Source organism: Budorcas taxicolor, chromosome 5, assembly GCF_023091745.1.
Source record: "Budorcas taxicolor isolate Tak-1 chromosome 5, Takin1.1, whole genome shotgun sequence".
Lineage (NCBI taxonomy): Eukaryota > Metazoa > Chordata > Mammalia > Artiodactyla > Bovidae > Budorcas > Budorcas taxicolor.
The window spans coordinates 96,787,162-96,813,888 of NC_068914.1; positions in this window are offsets into that span (position 1 = coordinate 96,787,162).

A 26,727-nucleotide genomic window follows, 5' to 3' on the forward strand; every position below is an offset into this window, starting at 1 on the left:
TAGACAAAAACAAAATATTACCGAACACAATAAATGGTGGGGGTTCTGTTAGTGACCAGGGGATTCAAAATGTACCAGTTAAATGTATCTGTAAAGACAGAAGCAAGGGCAATGGCAGGGAGCAAACATGTAAGACTACATAAATAAACGTCATCATGGTTGCATAAGTACTATAGAAGGGAAGTTCAGGGTGCAATGTAAGACTAAGGAAGGTCTCTGTACATTCACCCCCATTCAGCTGAAACTTAAATGATGGTAAGAAGTAATTCAGATGAAGAGTATGATTAAAACTACCTCCCCCAGGAAGAAAGAATGGAACATTAATGCTCCAGATGTATAAATAATTTCATCCACTTTGAGAAACAAAAGGAAGGCCAGCTCAGGTGGCATACAATGTAGGAGTCAGGTAACTACAAGAAATCTTCCTGGGAAAGGTAGGTGCCATGCTTTCATAGCTATTTAACCCAAATGAATGATTTTAAACTTTATTCTCAAAGCAATAAAAAGACACTAATGGCTTGTAAGCCAGTAAATGATGTCATTGGTTTCACACTCTTGAAATGCTTCTTCTGACCTCTTCTCTGACCACTGTATGAAGGATAGATGCAAGGGAGTTGTCAAGAGCAGACATGAGTACCCAGTTAGAAAACCACTGTAGAAATTCCTCCAGTAGATAACAGTGGTATGAAGACAGGCAGGAAGAAAAATTGATATTTATTTTAGAAGCATAATGTGCAAAAGTGGCTTCAGATAAATTGTGGTGTTAGAGAAGATTCTTGAGAGTCCCTTGGACAGCAAGGAGATCCAAACAGCCAATCCTAAATGAAATCAGTCCTGAATATTCATTGGAAGGACTGATGCTGAAGCTCCAGTACTTTGGCCACTTGATGCAAAGAGCCAGCTCATTGCAAAAGACCCTGAAGTTGGGAAAGATTGAGGGTAGGAGAAAAAGGGGGTGGAAGAGGATGAGATGGTTGGATAGCATCACCAACTCATTGGACCTGAGTTTAAGCAAACTCAGGGAGATAGTGTAGAAGAGGGAAGCCTGGTGTGCTGCAGTCCATGTAGTCCATGGGGTTACAAAGAGTTGGACACAAGTTAGCAACTGAACAACAATTTGTGAAAATACTTTACTTTCTCTTTTTTTCCATTTGTGGTGGATACATTCCCCCCCCCCCCCCCCCCTTTGGCCAATGTAATCTATTCCATTTGTATTCAGATATTTAATTATCATTGATACTTATTCTAGTGTCTATCCTTTTTTTTTGTTGTTGTTTGTTTGTTTTCTTATAGTTATTTCAAGGTAGGTTGTGATCATATTTTTTTTGTAGTCACACTTGTTAAATATATGTTAGTACATGAACTTGACTACTGTATAGTTTAGTAGTCATATTTAAATATTGATACTTTGGAATACATAACTAAACTATTTCATTATACACTATTCTTGTTTTCTGCCCTATATTAAAGTTATTTTTAAAAAAGTTTTATGTGTAGGTTTACACATAAATTTCATTTCAGGTAGTAAAAAGGATATTACAAAATATTTGTTTTAAAAATATGGTGCTTTTGGTATGACCAAGAAGTACTGATTACTTACCTGTTGATTTTAGTACTACTCAGCACTAGAATAGGCTTTGCTGGTGGCTCAGCAGTAAAGAATCTGCCTATCAAATCCTGCCAGTGCAGGAGACTAGAGTTCAATCTCTGGGTCTGGATCAGGAATATCCCCTGAAGAAGAAAATGGCGACCCACTCTAGTATTCTTTCCTGGGAAATCCCAAGGACAGTGGAGGCTGCGGGCTATAGTCCATGTGGCTGCAAAGAGTTGGACACAACTTAGTGACTAAACAACAGCCTTAGAATCTAGCCATACTCTGTCTACACAAGGCCCTGTACCATGTTTATACTCTATCCTTTGGAACTAATGTCGGAAGGTAGCCTTCCTGAAAAGGTTTCTCTTGGACTGACTTGTTTTATGAGTGAATAATTCACTCAAAATGTATCTGTAAAGAATAGAAGTCATAGGACAAAATTATAGGGTGTGTTTAAAGGCACAAAAGAATCTGTTAATGGAAGTGCAGTATGCCTCAAGGAAGAAAATGTCATGAAATGGTTTGAAATGCAAGTTTCTTTGACTTACCATTTAACATCAGCTGTGTCATAATATTGAAGGTGTATTTGATTATGTTAAAGGGAGGGATAGAGCCTTGTGCTTACAGAATGCAGCCTGGGGAACAGAGTATTTAATTCCAGTTCCCTGGTTGGAATAACTCTTAAGTTTAGTAAAAGAAATGAAACTGCATCTTTCCTGCTCCCATTTATCTTTACCAACTAAAGTAATTTTGGCTGAGATGCCAACACTACTTAGCTTCTGTTTGTAAATGATGATAATATGACTTGGGGTTACTTGGGGGAATTTAAGGGCTTCAAGCGCCCATTTGATGAACTTTCTCCCCACATTGTCGTTAAAATACATCTCTGAGCAAATGATAGAGTAACTTTTCACATGCACTAATCAGCCACACAGGAGAGGCAAAGGGATCTTTCTTCCCTCTCACAGTCATAGCCATTTCACAGTTCTGTAAAATAGTTTTTAGATCATCTTATATGCCAAGGGGCTTTGTGTTGTTCCTTTTTGTCCTTTTCGACCCTCAAATAAAATGGAAACTTTCTATGTTCATGACACTCTTTTCATGTAGAGCTCATGGGGGCAGGAGGTCATGCTACCAATATATTTTTAAGCTTCACACAATTACCCTCAACCCCAGTAAAGCATAGAGCAGCAGGACAGTATTTATGACTTGTCCCAGTGAAAACCACTGTCTCAGGCAGCCCCACGGGAAACCAAACATTATGCAGTGCTTATAAAAAAATATGAAGGTATGGAGCAGGGCTAACATATTTAAACATTCTATTACCGCATCTTTGAATATCAATTTTTCCAGCCTGGATTTTCTGCTCTGAAGTTAAGCTGTGTGGTTCCTCTGCAGGTTGCTGAAGTGGAAATTATTTTTCTATTTGTCTACCGCCTATTATTTTCCAAACACAATTATCATCCTGCGTTGTAAAATTGAGGATGGGTGGTTATTAACTTTAAGCACACGGATCCAAGGACACTTCACAATATACTGACACTTTGTTCCACTAGGCCATACCGTTTGACTAGTTCTGAAGTAAACACAATCACATATTAATGCACAGCTTTGAAAAGAAATTTTTAGTTTTCAAATTGTTGTTCTCTGTGCTTTATTAAAATAAAATTTCAATCTTTTGGATCTTTCAAAAAATAAAACTAACCTAGCAAGGCAAAAATGATTATTACCTAGTATATAATATTAAAAATGTTTGAATCACAATCCTTGAAAGTGTGCTTTTGGAAAAATTAAATTACTTCTCCAGGGTACAGTAGCAACCATGGTATTGGGAAAGGTAAATAATATAAACTGAACTTTCTACTCTCCCATTTATCAGATGTGTTTTCTCAGCTCAGTGGTTTACAGCAATGTTGTACCTTACACATGTGAACTTAGCTATTGTCTTTCAAGTCTGTCAGTGTGGGCATCGTCAAGATTTATAACAAGTAACAAACCTGGTGTGATGCATCAGTCAACTTTTTAGAGTCTCTGAAGCTTGGAGCTCACCCTGGAGTCTCCTATGAAGCTGACATTCTCTCTAGCATTGAAGATGACACTGGATCTCTTAATGGTTCTATCTCTGCTGGCTTCCTCTTCTGGTTCAGTGTCACCTGAGGCTTTGTTAATTATGCATATGAGACATCTGGTCAAGAGGAGTTACTCTATTCCCCTCAGTACTTGTGCAAATATATCTCTCACAGGTAGAGTAATCCAGACACCTGTCTTGGCTTCCCTGGTGGCTCAGACAGTAAAGCATCTGCCTGCAATGTGTGGGAGACCCAGGTTTACCTGGGCCGGGAAGATCCCATGGAGAAGGAAATGGCAATCCACTCCAGTACTCTTGCCTGGAAAATTCCATGGATGGAGGAGCCTTGTAGGCTCCAGTGCATGGGGTCACAAAGAGCCAGACACGACTGAGCGACTTCACTTCACTTCACTTCACTTCAGGCACCTGTTGTCAGTAGGTCAGCATTTAGGCTCTGGAATACAGAATTTATGAAAATAAATACAACAGAATATCCATATTTGGATATGGTATAAGTATCCATTGTATAAGTATGGTATAAGATAAGTATCCATATTTAAATCCATATTTGGAGCCTCTGCTTTTATACAATATTTTACCATGTTATTAGGATCAAAATACTCTTCTTAATACAATTGTATCACACTTGAAAATCACTCTTAAAAATATATTCTATGGAACAGACCTGAATTCTAATTGTCTGATTGCTTTAACAGGGATGGAAATTCTTGATTTTCAGTATTGCCTGGACTGAAGAAAAATTGTAGACTATGAATGATTTCTATGGAGCTGATAGGGCTTTGAATGGGGGAAAAAATATGTGTGCCCTAGAGAACGTTGGGGGCTTCCTTAATGGTTCAGATGGTAAAGAATCTGCCTGCAATGCAAGAGACCTGGATTCAATTTCTGGGTTGGGAAGGTCCCTGGAGAAGGAAATGGCAACCCACTCTAGTGTTCTTGCCTGGAGAATTCCATGGACAGAGAAGTCTGGCAGGCTACAGTCCATGGGGTCACAAAGAGTCAGACACAACTGAGCAACTAACACTTTTAGAGAATGTTATTGAGAACGTGTAACAATATTTTCCTTTAACTTTATGTTTGAGATATGATTTGAACATTTTTGGCCATAAATAGACAATATGCAGATGTCAACTTTTTATCTGTGAATTCTTTTGCAGATATATTCTGAAAGATTTTCTCCTGGTTGATAGAAGGTAAGTATTCAGAAAATTGGGACTTAGCATGTTGTTGTTATAGTTAGATTTCTAGGATAGGTGACATTGTGAGTTCATGATTTAAATTCCTGTCTTTGTCCCCAGATATATACCTTTGGCAAAGACTAAATTAATTCAAATATGATTTATATTTAACTATTATTATAAGCATGTAATAAGTATGGTATTATTTCTCCCAATGGTTAGAGTTACAGAATAATCCATCTCTTTCTCACTGATTTTAAAATACCATTTTAATCACATATGTTAGCTCTGGTCTTGAACTTTTCTAAACTTCAAGTTTACATTATCACATGATTTTGATTACTAATCCTTTATAATAGGGGATTGTTATTTTGTAATACATGTCCCTTCACATGTTTTTATATGATTGGATGGAAAAAAACACTTAATAATTTGGAAAAATTCAAAGAGAATAATTCTTATGATATTTCTGTGTGCATAATTATTAACAGCTGGTTTTAGAAAATTGATTTATTTGGCACAAGAAATACTTTGCAAAGATGTTACTACAGTATTTCATGTAAATATTAATAACCTTTATAAGAATTTAATGGCTTAACATTTATTAATGTCTTGGATTGCTAAGAAGTCTGTGGAACTCATCTAATAAGAAGGGCTTCTTTTTGTTTTTAGTATTTATAATTCCTATTCTGGATTGTCATTGGGCTGCATGATCCAGTTATTTGATAAAATAATACAACAGAAACAAAGCTATGTAAATTTTTTTGACCACTTAGTTGGTGTGTTCTTGTTTTGGTAGTGAATTGAATTCTAAATTATTCTATAAATATGTTAGGCTCTTCTAAGTATAAATTTAGAAAATTACTTGAGGAAATATTCTTATATTATTCATGGAAGTCTCCTCACATTGAATTTTCTGTGCGATGTCTGATTTGAAATATTCTGACCAGTGATCTACTTTTCATTAAAAGATCTCATGTATTATGGTATTTCTCCTTGCAGAGTCTTTCTCTGTGTTATATATATATATCTGTAAGTGGCACAAAATACTTTTTCTAGGAACATATCTTCATTATATATGTAAACATTGTGAATATCAAAAACAAATATTGAAAATTTCTCCCTCCAAATAAGGAATCATTTGTGACTTAGTGTAGCACTTGAAAAGTCATTCAGAGTAATAGATAACATGATGTATTGTTTTTCAGTGAGGTTGATGTGATAGGAATAGTGAAGTTCCAAAGTCTCAACTTGTATAGTAGTCCAGATAAAAGTAACAAATTAAAATTATGGTTACAGTATCAGTTAAATTAACTTTCTAGAAAACAACTGGAAATTTTAGGCTAATACTTGCTAAGAAGTTTTGTGACCTTTGTAGAGTTGGTTTGGCTCAGTTACTTAAGTGTAGTGATCCTTGATTTACGGGGGCACAGCCAGCATATTTGATGTCAGTCTTCTGTAATAATCCTGATGTTTACTGTATGACATTTAATAATTATGAGTTTTAAAATCAGGGGATCAGGGGTAGTGAATGGAGTTCTATGATACTAAGGCACAAAACAGTTGTATATTTTAAATGTAAAATGTCCTACCAATTAATGCCTAAAGAAATACACATTTCTAATAAATGTATACTTCTTTATTTACTTGTTACTTTCTTTAAGGATAAAAGTACAATTTAGAGGCTCATTTTAAGTGTATTTTTATTCTAATGGCAACAAAAAACTATTAATTTATAGTCATGTGGATGGAAATAGCCTTCTGATAACAGAGCATTTTTCATCTTTTAAAATTTACCCTACATGTGAACTTTCCAAATATTTTAACTCAAGCAATTTCTTTTGCACTGTATATCAGAGCACTTATAGTGACTCTGTTCTAAAAATTAATAATGGAAAGAATAGTGGCAAAAGTACTTTAGGTTAAGATAAAGACAATATGAGAATAGGTGGCTTTTTGGAGGCTAGCTACTTGCTATAGAGAATTCGGACTAAACAAAACAATAGTAAAAAGCCTAGTATAATATCTAGAAATGCAAACTCTTAAGTCATAAGCATTATACTTATAGGAGCTGTGACCTTTCACTTGGTAGATTACATGTATTAACATACAGGTCTTGTTACTCCTTTTTACAGAAATGAAGCAGTATTTATGGTTATGGGTTGCAGCATTTTCAAGTCCAAATCAATATACTGTATTTCACTTTCATTTCAATTTGTCAAGAGACACTGACTAAGCAGAATTATTAACACAACAATAGTCTCATGATTGACTGGTAGTATATCAGAGGAGGAGACATCCTGTCTTCTTTTTCAGTTGATTTTTACCTTTGTGAAGATAAAACAGTAGAGGGACCAAAATTGCTCATGTATGCACATGCGAGTGTGTAGGGAGCTCAGGCATGGCTTTCTTTTTTTTTTTTTTAATTCTCTTAACATTTTATTTTTTTACAATGGCTGTATTACTTTTTAAAGCCATTTCCAGTTTCTATTAAACATTGTAAAATATTTGCTTATTAATTTTAGTATTGTTGCTTTACAGAGTTGTGTTAGTTTCTGCTGTGTAGCAAAGTGAATCAGTGTATTCCCTGTTTTTTAGACTCCCGTCCCATTTAGGTCACTACAGAGCATTGAGTAGAGTTCCTTGTACAATTAAGTTCTCATTAATTGTCTATTTTATATATAGTAATATATTATTGACATATATGTGATATATATATATATATATGTATATGTCAGACCCAATCTCACAATTCATCCCACAAACCCCCTTCCCCTCCTTGATATCCATGTTTGTTCTCCACATCTGTGTCTCTGCTTTGTTTTGCAAATAGGTTCACCTGTACCATTTTTCTAGATTCTACATGTAGATGATATTATATGATATTGGTTTTCTATTTCTGACTGATTTCACTCTGTATCACAGCCCCTAGATCTCTCCACATCTCTGCAAATGGTGCTATTTTGTTTCTTTGTTTGGCTGAGTAGGGAAAATTTGGAAATACTTTAGTTTTTGACTTCGGTTATTGGATTAGTTCTTTTCCCAAACTGCATTAACACTTTACCCTCACTCCCAACTTATCCTACCTATTTAAACCATATCATGTATGTCTCTCACACAAGTTGGTGAGAAAACAAATAAAAAATTATGATATGAAGACAATTATAAGATTAATAAAATATGAGTACATACTGCCAGCAGATATGTAAGTACATTTTATCCCAGGAGATGGATAGATTCAGTAGATTTGTTGAGTTTGATATAAAGCATTAGCAGTTTAGTTGCTAAGTTGTGTCCGACTTTTGGGAACCCATGGACTATAGCCCACCAGACTCCTCTGTCCATGAGATTTTCCATGCAAGAATCCTCGAGTGGCTTGCAATTTCCTTCTCCAAGGGATCTTCCAGACCCAGGGATCCAACCTGGGTCTCTTGCATTGCAGGCAGATTTCCGCATTGCAGGTGGATTCTTTACTGACCGAGCTATGAGGGAAGTCCATTAGAATGCTAGAAGATTTTAAATTGTCTAACCTCAAAATAATGTTAAAATCAGTGGCTAGGTACTTTATCTAAAATTTGTTAGCAATTTCCTTAAAAAAAGCAATAGGCAAAATGAACAGTACGTTGCCTTGGAAAGAGTGATGAAGGCTTGCTGGATAAGAACAAAATGGGAGAAATCAAAAAGTGGAAAAAGGAAAAGAAGAAAGTCTAGCGCTAGTAAAAATATAATAATAGCTTGCAGGGAAAAGGTAAGAGAAATTTGATCAAATTACTGATTAAAATTTGATTAAATTACTGTTAGAATCAGAGTAAGAAAATGAAGACATTTATTGAGAAAAATCTGTAGGACAATAAAGAGTAATCTAGTAAAAAACAACTACTTTCTAAATAATGAATGATAAAAAATTATTTTTAATTTTTTTATTTGTTGATTTAAAAGAAAATACTGCCTAAAGGATTTTTTTTTAAGTTGATATAATAAAGGCTAAGATTATTGGAGATGAGATAATATGTTTTGTTTTTATTTGAAAAGATAAGTTTATCTGGCAAAAATTGTCTTTAAATGGGTATCAGATAATTTACTTAAAAGAACTAGATATATTTTAATTATCACAAACACAAAAATCAAAAGGTTAACATGGTAAGGGCAGATAAGACATGTAAATGTTATATGTAAGTTTTGTGAAGATATTAAATCCTTCTGAATAACTTGGGCACTAGAACTACATTTCATAAAGAAATATTGGGGGATGGAAAAATCTATTTTGGATGAGCCCATAATGATTTGCAGAAGACTCACTTAGATGAGCTTCAGGATTCATATCAACATCCCTTATCCTCTTGTATTTGACTATCTAAACTATAGTACATCCCAGTTTTTCATCTTTCTTTTTAAGAGCTTTATTGTGATATGATTCACATACCATATAATTCACTTATTTAAAGTATAAAGTTCAGTTGTTTTAATATGTTCACAGAGTTGTACATCATTACTGTAATGTAATTTAGAACATTTCCTTCCCTCTAAAAGAACCAGTACCAGTCATTCCTTACTTCCCTCCAACTGCAATCAACCACTGATCTCTATTCTATCCCTATTGATGGATCTATTTTGGACATTTTATATAAATGGAGTAATACAGCATTTAGAGGAGTGTGATTGGCTTCTTTCACTTGATGTAATGTTTTGAAGTTTAACATGTTGTAGCATGTATGAGCTTCCCTCATAGCTCAGTCAGTAAAGAATCTGCCTGCAGAGCAGGAGATGAAGGTTTGATTCCTGGGTCAGAAACATCCCCTCGAGAAGGAAATGGCAACCCACTCCAGTATTCTTACCTGGAGAATCCCATGGACAGAACAGCCTGGCAGGCTACAGTCTAGGAGGTCACAAGAGTCAGACACAACTTAGCGAAGACAGAATAAACTAGAGCATGTAAGAACCTATGTTACTTATTTCTTTTTTTAATTGCTGAATGATAAATTATTTTATGTACATATCACCTTTTGCTTATCAGTTAATCAGTTGATGGACATTTGGATTGTTTTTACTTTTTGAATATTAAGAATAATCCTGCTTTGAACAGTTGTGTACAACATTGTGTACAACATTTGTGTACATTTATTTTTTTAATTTGGACATTTCCCTAGGGGTAGACTTCATTGGTCACATGGTAAATCTATATTTAACATTGTGAGGAACCAGCAAACTCTTTTCCAAAGCTGGTTCACCATTTAATATTCCCACCAACAGTATAGGAGGGTTCTAATTTCTTTACATGTTTGATTAAAGCCACCTAAGTGGGTATGAGTAGCATTTTATTGTGGCATTGCATTTCATTCTTATTAATGATGTTGAACATCTTCATGTGCTGATTGGTCATACACATCTCTATTGTGGAGGAATCTATGTTTAAATTCTTTGCCTTTTGAAAAATATTATTTCTCTTTAGTTTTGAATTTTAGAAATTCTTTATATTCTGGGTATGTATCTCATTAAATATATAAGTTGTAAACATGTTTATACCATTTTATGGATTATCCTTTCACTTTCTTGATGGTATAAATTATAGCATGAAAATAAAAGTTGCTCAGTCACATCTGACTCTTTGTGACCCCATGGACTGTACAGCCCATGGATTCTCTAGACTAGAATACTGCAGTGGGTAGCCTGTCCCTTCTCCAGGAGATCTTCCCAACCCAGGGATCAAACTCAGGGCTCCTGCATTGCAGGTGGATTCTTTACCAGCTGAGCCACCAGGGAAGTCCAAAAATACTGGAGTGGTTTGCCTATCCCTTCTCCAGAGGATCTTCCCAACCCAGGAACTGAACCAGAGTCTCCTGCATTGCAGGCAGATTCTTTACCAACTGAGCTTATCAGGGAAGTCCAATTATCGCAGAAAAGTTTTTAATTTTAATATTCTTAGATTTATAATTTTCTTTTCTGCTGTGTGCTTTTGAGGTCATGTCTAAGAAACTAGAATACTCCAAAATCATCAAGACTTAATCCTGTAGTTTTCTAACCATTTTATAGTTTTAGTTATTAAATAGGTCTTGGATCCATTAAAAAAAAACTTTTGTGTACAATTTTTAAAGGTTACTTTCCATTTACAGTAATTACAAAATATTAGTTATATTCCCTGTGTCGTACAAATCAACTTTGAGCCTATCTTTCCCTCCCTCATCCCTGGATAACCCTTCCCCATCTCCTATTGGTAACCACTAGTCCACTAATTTGTTTCTCTATATCTGAAAATTGTTTTTGTTATATTGTTAGTCTGTTGCAATTTTTAGATTCTATGTATAAGTGATATATAATATTTATCTTTCTGTGACTTATTTCGCTTAACGTAGTCCCCTATAAGTCCTGACATGTTGGTACAAATGGCACAATATTGTTATTTTTATGCATGAGTAGTATTGTTATATATATATATATATGTACATATATATATATAAAATTTTATTATATGTTAGTACTTCTTTGTTGGGATTTTTTTGGCTATATATCCAGGAGTGGAATTTCTGGGTGATGTGGTATTTCTATTTTTAGTTTTTTGAGAAACATCCATGCAGTTTTCCATAGTGGCTGCACCAGTTTACATTGCTATCAACAGTATACTGAGATTTCTTTTTCACCACATCTTCACTATCATTTGTTTTTTTGTGTTCCTTTTGATGACAGTCATTCTGACTGGTAGGGGGTAACATCTCATGTGGTTTTGATTTTCATTTCCCTGATGATTAGTGATGTTGAGAATCTTTTTATGTGTCTGTCGGCCATCTGCATTTTCTCTTTAGAAAAAAAAATGTCAATTCAGTTCTGTCCATTTTTAAATTGGGTTAGTTATTTTTTATGTTGTGCTATATGAACTGTTTGTATATGCTGAATGTTTTTGAGTTAAATGTTTGTAAATGTCATTAGTAGAGATCATGCTTTGTTTTTGACATGTGGATTACCACTTGTCCCAGGACCATATTTTGAAACGACAGTTCTTTCCCTATTTAATTGTGTTGAAACCCTTGTTGAAAATAATCGAAGTTAAAGACAAGGATAAATTTCTCTACACTCAATTCTATTCCATTGATCTATATGTCTGTCAGTGTGCCAGTGCCATACACTCTTGATTACCATAGCTACATAGTAAGTTGAAATGTGTGGATATTTCATTCTTGTGCTTCTTTTCAAAGGTTGTTTGGACTATTTTGGGTTCCTTGCAATTCCATATGAATTTTAGAATCAGCTTGTCAGTTTTTGTTTTCTTTTAAATCAAGATGTAATTGACATACATTATATCAGTTTCAGGTGTATAACACAGTAATTGTATACATTGTGAAGCAATCACCAGAGTAAATCTAGTGAACATCCATCACCATACATATTTATAGAATTTTTTTTCTTGTGATGAGAACTTTCAAAATTGATTCTCTTAGCAAGTTTCAAATATGCAATACAATATTAACTACAGTTGCCATGTTCTACATTACATCCACATGAATTATATATAACTGGAAGTTTGTACATTTTGACTCCACTCACTTCATTTACCTTCAACACTCACCTCTGGCAACCACCAATCTCTTCTCTATATTTATGAACTTGTGTATGTATTTCTGTCTATGAGGGTTTTTTTGTTTGTTTGTTCATCTTAAGATCTCACATATAGGTGAGGTTATAATGGTTTTTGTCTTTCTCTGACTGGTTTATTTCTCATAACACTTTCAAGATCCAACTATGTTATCACAAATGGCAAGATTCCATTCTTTTTCATGGCTGAATAATACTCCATGGTGTGTGTGAGTGTGTGTGTGTATAGGTGTATATATATATGTATATTTTATATACATATATATATATAATATATATACCAAATTTTCTTTCTCTCTTTATCTGTTCTGGGACACTTAGATTGTTTCCATATCTTAACTATTACAAATAGTGCTGTGATGAATGTGGGTGTGCGTATATCTTTTAAAATAAGTATTTCCATTTTCTTTGTGTAAATAGCCAGAAGTGGAATTGGTGGATCAGATAGTAGTTCTACTTTTAGATTTTTGAGAAACCTTCATACTCTTTTCCAAAATGGGTGCCTGAATGTGCATGTCCAACCACAGAGCACAAGGGTTACAAATTATAATTATTTAAAAAGACAACTGAGATTTGAATAAAAAATGCATTTTAATTGTGAATCAATTTGATTAGTGTGCCATCTTACCTGTATTATTATTTTTTTAATCCATAAGCATGCAGTGCCTTATCATTTATATGGATCTTTCACCATTTTCAATAATGCTTTGTAATTTTTATTGTAGAATCCTGTATTTGTGGCAATTATACCTAAGCATTTATTTTTTAAATGCTATTATCAATGAAATTGCTTTCTTAATTTTAGTATTGGAAGGTTCACTGCTCTTGTACAGAAATAAAATTTATTTTTCTGTATTGATCTTTTGTTTGGCCATCTTCTTGAGCTTGTTTATTAGTTCTAGGTGTTTTTTAGTGACGTTTTTAGGTTTTCTGAATGAAAGATGTCTCACCTGTGAATAGAGATGATTTTACTTCTTTCCAATGTGTGTATGTTTTATTTACTTTCTTTGCCTAATTGCCCTGGCTAGTAATGAGAGAGAACATCCATGTCTTGTTCTTGATTTTAGAGTTAAAGTTTTTGGCTTTCATCATTCAGTATGATGTTAGCTGTGGGGTTTAGATGCCCTGTACCATATTGAGGAAGTTTCACTCTACTATAGCTTTGTCGAGTGCTTTTATCATAAAGGATGCTGGATTTTGTCAAATGCTTTTTTGCCTCTACAGAGATGATCATGTTTTTGTCTTTTATTCTATTGATATTATGTAAATATTGATTACCTTTTGTATGTGAAACTGATCTTGCATGCATTTCTTGAAAATGAATATACACCAACTCCACTTGATGGTGTATAAATTTTCCGTATGTTTCTAGATTCTATTTGTTAGTATTTTTAAAAGATTTTATACCTATATTCATTGGGGATTTTAGCCCACATTTTTGTTTTCTTGTGATGATTAAACTAGCTTTGGCATCAGGGCAATACTGGCCTTACAGAACAAGTTGAGAAGTATTTTTTCCTCTTCTGTTTTATTTTTTTTTGAAAGTTTATAATGAATTATATTAATTTCTCTTTAAGTTTTTGGTAGAATTCACCACCAAAGTAATATGGGCCCAGACTTTTCTTTTTGGATAATTTTTAAATTACTGGTTTCAATTTCTACTTGTTATCAGTCTGTTCACATTTTTCTACTTTATATTGGATAAATCTTGGTACTTTGTGTGTTTTTTTAGGTATTTTTCCATTTCATTTCCCTTTGAGCACTACTTTCCCTGCATCCAATAAGCTTTGATGTGTTACATTTTTGTTTTCATTCAGCTCAAATAATTTTCTTGTTTTGCTTGAAATTTTCTCCTTTTTCTCATTGGTCTATTAGAGTATATTATTTAAGTTATATGAATCTTTCAACTTCCCAATTTTCAATCTGTCATTTATTTCTAATTTAACTTCTTTGTGACCCAGAAATATTTTTTATATAATTTCCATCCTTTTACATGTAATGAGACTTGTTTTATGGCCTCATCTGGTCTACCCTGGAGAATGTTAAATGTGCATTTGAAAAAAGAAAATGTGCACGTGGCCATTTATAGCATGCTGTAAAAACCTTTGTTCGTACTATTTTATTTATATAGTATTTTTCAAGTCTCCTGTTTATTTGCTGATTTTTGCTGAATTGTTATTTTACTGAAAGTGAGCTATTAATGTCTTTTATGACTGCTGTTGAATTATCTGTTCCTTCTTCCTAGTCTAGGATATTTTACTGCATGTAGCTTGGTCTTTGCCGGGGCCAAAAAATTCAGTTGCATATGAATTTTTCAGTATAGCCAAATTGAGATGTAACTAATACACAATTAACTGTACATCCTTAATGTGTAAAACTTTATGAGTTTGGCCATAAGCATATACTTGTGAAACCATCACCACAGTCTCAAATTAATAGATACCTCTATCAACAGAAGCTTCTTTGTGTCCCTTTGTGGATTTTTGCTCATTTACTTGTTTTTTGGAGACTGTTAGTGGGGTTAATAACATTTAAAATGTTATCTACCCTCTTAAATTTTAAAGTGCAAAGTACAACAATATAATTTTTGACTGTAGGGACTATGCATTTCTCTAGAGCTAATTTATATCATATAAGTGAAATTTTATACCAAACAACTCTTCATTTCCCTTCCTCTAGCCCTTGGTTACTATTGTTCTGTTCTCTATAAAATTTCCTGTTTTAGGTAATTCATATAGTGGAATCATGCAGTATTTGTCCTTCTGTGACTGCCTTATTTCACTTAGCATGATGTCCTCCTGATTCATCTATGTTGTTGCAACTGGCAGGACTGCTTTCTTTCTTAAGACTGAATAATATTCCATTTCAGGAATATACCACTTTTTCTGTATCCATTGATTTGTAGATGGACATTTGGGTTGTTTCTACTCTTTGTTGGTTGATTTGTTTACAGATGGGAGAATGCTTTCAAATCTGACCTCATCCTGCTCTGAGTACCCCTGAGTGGTTGTAGTTTGGCACATGTGCACAGTCTTCCCAATCCCTAAATTTGACTATAATCCCAGGAAGACTCTTGGACAAACCTTTCCAGATTCTCTGCATTAAACTTCAAGCTCCTTTGATATTTGCTCATATCCTTTTACTTGCTTTCAATGCTGCCCTCAGGCAAGTTGTTCTCCACTCTGTTCTAAATAATGTCAATCCCCTTCAGCAGATGTGGAGCTCTTCATTTACTGGCTTGCCTTCTCCCTTGAGCAGAATCCCTGCACCTCTGTACCAGAACTGGAGTTGATGACTCACTTTCCCCAAAGTGAAATTCCCACTCTATGAGTGGTCATGGATAGGAATGGCAAGCTCTGATCCTCTGGACTTGAATCTCCTAGTAGGAACTTCTCCTCTGTGAACATGATGGAGCAGGGGCATTTGGAGTCCTTTCATCCTCAGGCTTCCCTATCTGAGGAGGGAGCTCTAGCCTTCCTGGCTGTACCTATCTGGAGTGAAGTTTCTAGGACACAGAACTGGAGAAATAAGGAACAATTATGTCTGTGACTTCTGAAATATTAGCTTTAGCCTTGGATCTTGGGGGATAAGGAACCCTATTTTCTTGGCTGACTTGCATAGAGGAGAATGCTCCAAGTAGTTTCCATAAGATGGTGCTGGATGGGAGAGAGAAGGGATCAAGTTGTGGCCCAGATGCCACAAGTTCTCACTGGCGGCCCAAATGTCATAGGTTCTCACTGTTCCTGCTGAGACTTAGCATATTTTCTTCAGTGACTTTTTCTGTATTTGTTCTTTCCTCATAGGACAATTGCCAGTAACAAATTATCATTATTTAAAAAATAATATTAACCTGTTAAATTGTTTTGCTGGGGGAAGTGTCTACCAATCTTTTTAGTCTGACATTATGGAATTTCTGTCCTCAGTCTAATTTTTAATCCAAAGATACATTTTAATCCAAACATATATTTTACTGCCTTCAGTAACGAAATGTTCATTCTTTCTTCATTATTATTCAAACAGTGTACACAATTAATGCTCCAGATGTGTTAGGTGAGTCATTGATGGTAGAGATTAGAAATTGATTGAGATTATTTTTACTTCCTGTCTGACAGTTTAGAACCATCTGGGAGACATGCATGCATATTATACAAAGGCTGAGACTATAGATCTTCAAGATGTCAATGGCTGAAATAGAGTTAATACAGATCAAAGACTTTCACAAACCCTTGAGCCAAACATGACATACTTAGAGTAAATTGCTCCTTAAACATTACAAAACAAAATTAAAATTTCCCTTCATGAGTTAAATTGAAAATAGGAAGTATAGATTTCAAATAAGGATATGCAAAGATACCTTAAACAGAAATGGGTATCCAAATAGAAATTAGATTTTCAGCATAATTTATTAATATCTATAAAATGCACATGCAATAATATTTAAAGAGACTCCAGGAACATAGGAAAACTGTTGATGGTGATGATTATAAACAAGTAGATCCTGTTTATATTGATAATGTCATTTCTGGTGTTAACATGAAATATGGATAAGAAAATTTTAATCATTAGATTTTGGTATTAGAATTTTATTGACAAGAACATATTTATTGGGAGATGGACAGTGTGTCTTAGCTTAATTACTTTAATATTTGATTCAGTTAAATATCTCCTTGTGTTTGGTCTACCTCTTCATTAAGAGACTTATGATTAGGATCTATATTCCCCTGTAGTTCTTTCTACCAGGTCTGAGCTAACTTTTCTTGCTCATACATACTCTATGAAACATGCTAATTTTATTTCCACTTTATAATTGTAGGTTTATATTCAGATTTCATGTATCACAGACAATTTTGAATAATATGGGCATGTCTCTGACAAATAAAGATATGTTCATTATGATGATAAGATTAGGTTTCTGTTCATATGGAATTGCACATTAGGTACTAGGTTATGATGAATGAATTAAGGTAATGCCGAATGCAGGATGTCTTGGGAGAAAGTGAACTGCTTGGATTCCCTTAGGATATACACTTCTTTACTTGGCCCAAGGGAAGTGTTCAAATGCTTTCTTGATTAAAATCTCTACACAAACTAAACTGATAAGTTAGATGATGATAATCATCATTTTGAATGCTAAGGTGTCTCAGGTTCTCTGCTGTTTTGTGCATCTCTCATTTAAACTCTAATACACTGGCAAGATAGTTTATAATGAGTTGTGGATTAATTTCCCCATTTGCAAAAATGTAGGATGTTGATTTCTCTGTATGTTTCTGAGGTTTTGACATTAGAGGATTTAGCTTCCCTTGAACTTTTAGTTTCTGTTTTAAAGCTTTCCTTTTTTTGAGATTGTCTGGTTTGGTTCCTTAGTCGATAAGTAATATATGCAATTTGTGAAGTCTTAGGGGACGATAGAGGATGAGATGGCTGGATGGCATCACTGACTCCATGGACGTGAATCTGAGTGAACTCCGGGAGTTGGTGATGGACAGGGAGGCCTGGCGTGCTGTGATTTAGGGGGTCGCAAAAAGTCGGACACGACTGAGCGACTGAACTGAACTGATGGGAAGTTAATATAAATTAGTTCAAAAACCTCACATTCAAATCAGAGGAACATGCCATGGAGGATACTTCCTGAAATTTATCCTTGTACACATGTGAAAACATACAACACACAAAACCGATGCAAGTATGGATCTCACTTGCAAGTGGAAATAGACATACATGTGTGACACCTTCAAACTGACAGAGCCATGAACATATGTGTACAAACAAATACAAACTCAGACGTGCACATGTACATTAAGCACATGCAAACATGGTTACATATATGGGCATACACACATATATATGCATATACTCACAAACATGAACATACCCCTAGACACATAATCACATTGAAACACAACTACATATTCAGGCATATAAGTATATGCAGACACATGTATATATACACTTAAAATTCACCATGATATAATGGATACATTCTAGAAATAAGTAAAACTTTAAATAAGTTTGAAATACATAATAGAGCTTACATATTTAAATAGTTCATACTTTGATATTTACCATTTTAATAATTACAGTAAAGAATCTGCCTGCAATGAAGGAGACCTGGGATTAATCTCTGAGTCAGGAAGATCCCCTAGAGAAGGAAATAACAACCCACTACAGTATTCTTGCCTAGAAAATCCCATGGACAGAGGAGCCTGGCAGGCTACAGTCCATGGGGTCACAAAGAGTCAGACATGACTGAGGGAATAACGCTTTAGAGGCCTCAACCTCTTACAGAGATGTTTAGGTTTTAGAAGATAGTACTCATACTTGGATAAATATGTCCTGTCATTCCAAATTCAAGCCAAATCACAAGAATCAGAGGACTTCCCTGTCATCCACTGGTTAAGAATTTGCCTTTTAATGCCAGGGACGTGGGTTCCATCCCTGATTGGGGAACTAAGATCCCATAAGCCTGCATGCCAGTTTGTGTGCTGCAATAAAGACCCAGTCATAACAAAGTTATTTCCTTTTGTGGGAAGTGGTAAGATAGATCTGTCCTGTTTATAGCAAATAACCAAAAAGTGATTAAATCACAAAGTGAACAATAAAATTCTTAATGAAAGAATGGATTGTATTTTGTCTTTATGACTATACTATGTATCAGTTCAGTTCAGTTCAGTCGCTCAGTTGTGTCCGACTCTTTGCGACCCCATGAGTTGCAGCATGCCAGGCCTCCCTGTCCATCACCAACTCACGGAGTTCACTCAGACTCATGTCCATCAAGTCAGTGATGCCATCCAGGCATCTCATCCTCGGTCATCCCCTTCTCCTCCTTCCCCCAATCCCTCCCAGCATCAGAGTCTTTTCCAATTAGTCAACTCTTCGCATGAGATGGCCAAACTACTGGAGTTTCAGCTTTAGCATCATTCCCTCCAAAGAAATCCCAGGGCTGATCTCCTTCAGAATGGACTGGTTGGATCTCCTTGCAGTCCAAGGGACTCTCAAGAGTCTTCTTCAACACCACAGTTCAAAAGCATCAATTCTTTGGCACTCAGCCTTCTTCACAGTCCAACTCTCACATCCATACATGACCACTAGAAAATCCATAGCCAGGGTGGATCTCCTTTAGAATGGATTGATTGGATCTCCTTGCAGTCCAAGGGACTCTCAAGAGTCTTCTTCAACACCACAGTTCAAAAGCATATAGCTTTAGGTAATTTTATGTCATATATGTGGAAACATAAAAGGAAAAAGATAACTTTATGAGTCAGGAGAATTGAAATTGGTTCCTGTCTTCCTTAAGATGCACTCATTCCTCATGGTCCTTTTCTCTAAATTAGGGTACTGCTTTAGAGGCACTAGTGGTAAAGAACCTGCCTGCCAATGCTGGAGACATAAGAGATGTGTGTTCGATCCTTGGGTGGGAAAGATCCCCTGGAGGAGGGTATGGCAACCCACTCCAGTATTCTTGCCTAGAGAATCCCATGGACAGAGGAGCCTGGTGGGCTTCAGTCCATAGGGTTGCAAAGAGTCGGACATGACTGAAGCAACTAAGCATGTACACACATTAGAATAATTTAAAACATCTCATATCTTTTGCACATTTACTGAGAAGTACATTGAACCAGTCATGGCCTCCAAGTAAAGAAACACCAGGTTAATAAAGAACTGGAAACCTGTTTTTCTCTTGTCCACAGTGTTAAAACTGAAGCATCAACAGAGTATCAGCAGCAATGAAGATAGTGGAAAATTAGTTAGAAGATAATATTTTATATAATTTCAGAAGTTAACATATATGGTCAAGTATATTCTATCTACCATGTACTTTTCCCTCTAATGTTGAAATGACTAATTTTATTTTTCTGAGAAAGCTCTTCAGTGAAGATGATTCAATGATCAAGAGAGTTAAATGCTCAGTTCCAGTTTTAAAATATCTGTGACACTTCTGGGTAACTCACTGTTCAATGGCGTAATTATTTTTAGTCAACGCATTTTCAGAGTATAATTTTCAAAGAGTATTTGCATAAAATAGGGCACAGTGAAATTATATTTAATGGTACTGTTATTAATATAAGGAATCAGCAGGTATTCAGAAGAGAAGTAAACAGTAACAGTTTTGAGTCAATGTAGGCCTACATGGAATTCAGATTTAATATAACAAGTATGCTCCCTTTTATGTAAAACTGTTTCATGTTTAGTCTGTCTTCCATGACCACAAAAACAATATAAAACAAAACAAAACAAGCTAAAACGTTTCTAGATAGAATGTGCCTCTGTGATTTTTTGTTTATGCTAGTGTTGTGCTGTTTCTGAAAATGACTGTAGATGCTAGGTTTATGTTATCTTGATTCAAAATATGGATTCATTAGTAAGTATATTTTGAACTTAATTAAGTGACAATATTTTTATTGTGCCTTTCCCCAATATTTATCATAACTAATCTTTCTAATTAATTTTAGCACTTGGAAATGATTTTAATCTGTAAGATACATGTTTATAATTTGATCTCAATGCAATTTCCCTAACAATTTAGAAACAGGTTTTTTTGATCATTCCAGGGGACTACTTTTCTTGAGTGCCAGTGGTGATTTAGCTGCCAAAATCAAGTAGACTTTTTAGTGCCTACTATGTTAGTATTAATATTTATTCTCTATTTTGATACTTCTGTGCACACTCAGCTCCTTAAAACTCATCTGCTTTTCTTTCTACTGCATTTTTCTAGTTTTTCTGTGCTTACTGGACTCTTTATTTGCAATATTTGTCATTTTATGACCTTCCTTTTAATATTGACGTTTCACAAGGCTTAAGTCTTAGACTGTTGGTGTCTTTTTTTTTTTTTTAATTTTTATTTTTACTTTATTTTACTTTACAATACTGTATCGGTTTTGCCATACATAGACATGAATCCGCCAAGAGTGTACATGAGTTCCCAACCCTGAACCCTCCTCCCACCTCCCACCCCATATCATCTCTCTGGATCATCCCCGTGCACCAGCTCCAAGCATCCTGTATCCTGCATCGAACATAGACTTGTGATTCATTTCTTACATGATAGTATACATGTTTCAATGCCATTCTCCCAAATCATCCCACCCTCTCCCTCTCCCTCAGAGTCCGAAAGTCTGCTCTACACATCTGTGTCTCTTTTGCTGTCTCACATACAGGGTCATCATTACCATCTTTCTAAATTCCATATATATGTATTAGTATACCATATTGGTGTTTTTCTTTCTGGCTTACTTCACTCTGTATAATCGGCTCCAGTTTCATCCATCTCATTAGAACTGATTCAAATGTATTATACCCTCCCTGGATAATCTTATCCATTCCATTCTCCTTTCCTTTACTATATTTTTATGATAATGATTTTCCTAATTATATAGCATTTCAGTCTGAAAATATATACCTAAATTGTTTATTAAAAAATGGAATCGACATACCTACCCAATAACTGCACAAGCTCCATTCTCTCTATCAGATTGTTACCTCAGCTGGAAATTCTATAATCAGTTCAGAGTTAATGTGTTGTTTATTTACTACATCATATTTGCATAGATTATGGAAAACCTGCTTCCAAATCTGCTGTGAGGAGATATAAGTGAATGAGACTTTCACTGTGAGGAACAAAAGGGTAAAAGAACAAGAATACAGGGAAGCTCCCTTCCTTCTGTTGATCCTTGTGGCCAGAATGGTGATGAGTTGGGTACTCTTTTTGAGAAATCTGCTTATCTGTGTCTCTCTTCTTGTATTTAAATGGCAGGGCCGCAGTAGCAGGGGGTGTTTGTGGGGAGGACAGACTCCATCCTGTAGCCTAAATTGGCTCTATATTTCTTAGAACACACATGAGGATTTGGAGGTGGAAGATCTGGGGTAGATGAAGAAGGAAGACTCACAAATTAGTGGGAGAGTGTGGCAAAACTCATGGATAGCCCCCACAAATATAGTGGCTTAAGTGAAGTAAAGGTTTGTTTTCCTCATATAAAAATACTCCAGAGTTGGAGATCCAGGGCCAGTGGGGATCAAGAGAGTTGTCAAGAGAGCTGTCATCTCAAAGGTCATGCTGCTCATTTTCATTTCCCAGCCATTCGGAAAGGAGGAAGATAAAACAACCCTTAAAGATGTTTGTACACAAGTTGAACACATTGCTGTCAGTTATAATCTCATTTGTCCTGAGTAGAGGCACATGAGTATAACTAGCTACAGGAAGCTCTGTGAAATACATTTTGTATGTAGGTAGTCATGTGTCCAGTAGAAATGCAGGAGTTTCTATTACTAAGACTACATGTGAAGGTAGTTTACTAACTGCATCTGAGCAAGGAACATGGGAATATACCAGGTCAATATCTAGTCAGGAAAAATATAAAATCACTGATAGTTCAAATAAAGAAGGAATTAAAAAGGGGGAATTTTTACAAACTTTTTGAAAAATCTGGAGGACCCACAGAGAAAAGACTATCTTACGTAGAGTCTAGGAAGCTCCAGTCAGACCTGAGATATAATGCAAAGAGTGAGGTTATGTATAACCCAGATGAAGAAATTACCATTTTCATGAGCTGAAGGTACAAAGTGGAAATAGAATGCTATTGAGAAGAGAAAACTGCCATTGTTACTGGGCTGGAAACAAGCCCACACTCACTAGAGAAGTAGCTGCCAAGTGACACCAATATACACTGTTGTAATTGCTGGAGCTTCAGTCCTTGTTGTTAATACTATGGAGCTTCTGTCCCCAGCACTGCTGAAATCAGACTGCTGTGGACTATTAGTGTCTGTCTGCCACTAATGGGCCATGCTTCCTGGTATTGTCAAGGCTACTGCTGTCACTGGAAATATTCAAAAGTAGAGTGATTTCTACCTTCCCACCTTCTAATGGGGCACAAGATGCCTCCCAGTGAAAGAAACGAGCAAGAAGCTGGTTGGCAGTGAACTAAGAAACATGGTTTGGAGATAATTCAGCTTCGGCTACATAGAGGTATAGAGGAAAATATGGAAGCTTGAGTGTAAAGCTGTGAGCTAACAGTTAATTCTGTCACAGGGCTGTAGAGCTTTTGTACGTTCAGTGACCAGGAAGAGCATATGCAATGAAATGACATTTGAACAGAAACCTGAATGAAATTAGAGCCAGAATCATATGGATAACTAAAGAAGACAAAGAGTACTTGAAAGAACGTGGGCTGGAAATGTGCATGGCATGGTGGACAATGTAGTTGGACAGCAGTGAATAAGATATTAAAGGCAGAAAGACAGTTGAGGGTGCAAGCTTATAGGACATTATGGTTCATGGCAAGGACTTTGGATTTTATTCCAAATGAAATGGGAAGCCATTGGAGGGAGGTAAGGGCACTTTTTTTTTTTTTTTTTTTAGTTAATGTAAGGTGTGTCATAGGATCTTAACTTAGTTTTTCACATGTATTACAGAGACTCAATAATGTTTTCATGTTACAAAATATCAACATGTAAATAGAATAGAAAAATATGAAATAACTACTAGAGCACATAGGATCTTAATAAATGAAAGATAAAAAAATATTATTATAGGATAATTACTTGAGATGACTGAAAATGGGAAATTATCTTAGTACAGACACTGAGTATACAGTATAGATACAGTAAAGATGTAAATTTACATCCTCCTAATCAAATTGGCTAGACTGTGGTGTCCACTTATTTGGCCAAGAACTAGTCCAGATGTTGCTATAAAAGGATTTATGGATGTGATTAGCATTTATGATCAGTTGACTTTACATAAGAGCTTCCCAGGTGGCGCTAGTGGTAAAGAAGCCTCCTGCCACTGCAGGAGACCTAAGAGTTGCAGGGTTGATCTTTGAATTGAAAAGATCCCCTGGAGGAGGAAATGGCAACCTACTCCTGTATTCTTGCCTAGAGAACCCTATGAACAGGGAGCCTGGTGGGTTATGGTCCCCTGGGTCTCAAAGAGGCAGGCACAACTGAAGTGACTTAGCATACACACATGTACAACTTTGCATAGGTAAATTACCCTCTATAATGTGGTGGACTTCATCCAATCAGTTGAAGGCTTTAAGGAAAAGGACTGATTTTCTGGAAAAGTAATTCTACCTCAAGACTACAACATCAACACTTGCCTGAATAAGTATCAGTCAGCCCTATCAATTTCAGACTTGCCAGCCCCTACAACTGTGTGAGCCAGTCCTTAAAGTAAATTTTCTGTCTCACTCTTTCTTTTACTCTCACTGTATATGCCCTGTTAGTTCTGTGTCTCTGGAGAATCCAGTGTGCAGTGCTTAGTTCCTTAGTCATGTCTGACTCTTTGCGACCTCATGGGCTGTAGCCTGCCAACTCATCTGTACATGGGATTCTTCAGGCAAGAATAATGGGGTGGGTTGCCATGCCCTCCTCCAGGGGATCTTCCTAACTCTAGGACTGAACCCAGGTCTCCAGGAATGCAGGCATATTCTTTGCCATCTGAGTCACCAGGGAGGCCCCTGTAGAACCCTAAGTAATACAATTCTTCTGTTATACACAAACCAAAAAGAAATTCAGATGAAGTAAATAGTTAGATGTGAAAATATAAAATTGTAAAACAATTAGTCGCATGTATTCGATTTGTATACAATAAGCTTCAGTGTGGTTTAAATTGAATTAAAATGTGGTTTAAATATGGAGTAAAAGAAATCACAAGTAAAAAGATTAATATATTTGACTAAAATGTAAAAAGAAAAGTATTCCATCTATGACTAATCATTATAAACATTAAGCTAACAACAAATGAGAAAAAGGCCCAAAAATGATTAATATTTTTAATATGTTAAGAACTACTAAAAGTTATAATATAGTAATATAAAAAATTTACAGTATATAAATAGAAAGGCTTAAGGGCATACATAATCTCTAAAAGTATGAAGATGAATTAGTAATAATATATGATAAATATGGAGTGTCATATAAGCAATTATATGACTTGTAATATTGTTGACATATACTATTGGTGGTGTTTTAAATGGATGCTAATTTTTTGAAAAGCCATTTGATAATATGTATTAAGGGCCATTGACACAATAAATCTGCTTTTAGAAATATGACCTAAGGAAATAAACAGAGATAGAGACAAAGACTTATGTACAGTGGTATTCATGATAGAATTATTTATAATAATACAAAATTGGAAGCAGCTTGAAATAACCAACAACATAGAGAGTGTTAAATAAATTAGTATACTTTCAAGTAGGGGAATATTATAAAGACATTAAAAATCATGCCTTGAGGAATATATAATGACATGGGAAATGCACAATATCTAGTTAATCAAATTTCTTTTTTAAAAAAAGATTCTGAAATTGTCCGAATCAAGATTGTGATTTATGCTAACACATTTAATTGCCCTTCACCCAAGTTCGGATTGAAATGAACAAAGACTAAAAGGGGTAATAATTTATTTCAGTACTGAAAAATTGGGAAGAGAGCAAGAAACTGAACAGTTTGTATCAAGACCTAAGTATTCATGCGAAACTTAAGTTCTTTTTCTTCAGTTTTCCTGTGTTTTTAGTTTTGATTTCATACTGCCATGGTGGGTGGGCTTGCAAGTCCCATCTTTTATTAGGATAGAATGTAAATGTACCTCTAGAACAACAACAACAAATTGTGTTTCTCAAGTGAGTGATTTCTCTGGACTTAAGGAAGAGCCAATAGTTTTCATTATTGCATAGTCAGGTACAGATTTATGTGAGATTTTCCTTTTCCTGAATATTCACTGTGAGTTACTATGGAAGAAAGAAGACAAGAGAGAGAAACCTGAAAGGGAGTGTGTGGGTCACTTGTTTAGTCACAGCCGCCTTTAAATACCTTTGTACCATGTGTACTGAAGTTCCCCCTAATCTATGTATATGTAGTGGTCATTCAAGTCACCTAGAATCTTCCAGTTTCTCTGACTCCCAGCTGGGGTCCTAACCATGTGGATCTCCATGGGTGGATCTAAATCCAATATGGAAACCCAATCAGTTAGGCTATTTGGTGGAAAACTAAAAACACAGTTGTAGCTTAGAGCCTAGACTCAAATAAAGCCAAAAATATTACCTTAATTTTTACCCACACTCCTTCTCTCCTCAGCTCCAACTGCATACTTAGGCAATGAAAAGAAGAACAGCCCGAACACATCAGCCAGATCATACGCCATAATGGCAAAGGCCTTTAAACAGCCCTTTCATGACAAGGCAGCAGGCGTTGGAGCCAACTGCCCTTTCTAAGTTGCTTGGAAGAGATTTTATCCTCAGAGGATCTATCATTCCCTTATTGATCATTTAATATTTATTGTTATT